Here is a 1428-nt window from a genome sequence, read left to right as displayed (position 1 = left end):
GCAGCAGGGTCCCTGTAACCACCTGACCATCTGATTGTCCCATCCGAGGCTTTGATATTTCGGGGTCACTTCCCTCTTAAGTGTCTTAGTTTAGGAGTCTGAATCAAGGAGTTTCTGTGGTGGCTTAATGGATGACCCCAGGAAGACAAAAAAGGGAAGGAGAAAGTCAGTTAAAAAAAAAAAGTGCATTTTGAAGGGTTTATTTCTTTTTTTTTCTTTCTTTTTTCTTTTTCTTTTTCCCAAGCTGTGACTGTTTATTAACTGACCAGATTACAAAAATACCACAGGCAGCACCTTAGTTCATCTGTCTAATAAGCCTGTTTATCTGGTCTTCCCTGTTGGCAGCATCGCCACCTTCCACAAAGTGAGTGGTCTTTTTCTTCATCCCGTCCCGTGGAGAAGACAGTTTGAAAGGCCACAGGAAGTCTTGAAGCGTTTTCCCACTGTGTAGATCAAGATCTCATGGATCTGATCCTCCATGCAGATAATGCCGTATTTACCAAGAGATCAAGCAATCAAGGAATTGTCCGTCAAGGCAATTCTCTTCTTACTGATTTTGCCATAGCCGTGCTTGTAGATGAGCTCGTTTACTGACTTCAGGTTGGGGTACCCCCATGCAATGTATGGTTCCCCAATCCTCAGCATGTTAATCGAAGTCTTGTTGAGCTTAACAAAGGTGTCATTGGAGATCTGACGAAGACGGAGCAGCTGCAACATCTTGCGGACCTTTGGCCTCATACCTCGGATTCAGAAGATGAATGCCAGCTTGGGTTCTGCAGGGGCGTAGAAGTTTCCGGCTTTCCTTGCCATCCTAGCCATGCGGCACATCTGCCTGTATTCTTTGTGATAATGCTTTGCCTTTTCATAGATGAGCTTCCTCCGTGCCTTCCGGAGTGTCTTCAGTGCAAACTTTTTCCGAAAGTGCTTTACCTTCAGCTCCGTGAAATTCCTTCACTTTTTCTTAAGAGTTTCTGGCACAGCAGGAACCTTTTTCTTCTCCAGCGCGGCCTCCATGGCTCCTTGGGGGGCGGGGGGAGGTGGGAAGGAGGGCAAAGAGAGAGAGGGGTTTATTTCTTTTAGCAATTAGTACAATAGACACTCACTGAGAGTGAATCTGAAAACACATTTTTATATCCATGTTTATAGAGATATCATTCGCAACAGTCAAAAGGTGGGACTGACCCAAATATCAGCTGACAGCTGCAGATGAATGGCATATTCACAGTGGACGAAGCGATGTTGCTGTGGGTGACCTCACTGCCCATTCTTCAGGTTTCTTTGTGAGCACTTCAAATCTTTCCCACATAGGTGATGGGTATTCCATGGTGTTGAATCATTTTCTGGGGCTTTGAAGTCATCCATGAGATAGGAACAGCTACACCGGGACCCCAAACAATGGAAGCACCTCTCTTGTTGACTAGCCACAGC

The 1428-nt window shown here is 45.5% G+C and overlaps 1 pseudogene; it reads right to left on the bottom strand.

Moving 5' to 3' along the window:
* Positions 1–233: 233 nt before the first annotated feature.
* On the bottom strand, positions 234–1014 carry LOC127230755 (60S ribosomal protein L7-like; annotated as a pseudogene).
* Positions 1015–1428: the final 414 nt, after the last annotated feature.

The sequence above is a fragment of the Phodopus roborovskii genome, unplaced genomic scaffold (assembly GCF_943737965.1).
Source record: "Phodopus roborovskii unplaced genomic scaffold, PHOROB, whole genome shotgun sequence".
Lineage (NCBI taxonomy): Eukaryota > Metazoa > Chordata > Mammalia > Rodentia > Cricetidae > Phodopus > Phodopus roborovskii.
The sequence above is the reverse complement of the archived record's forward strand: the minus strand, read 5'-3'. Positions and strand labels throughout refer to the sequence as shown.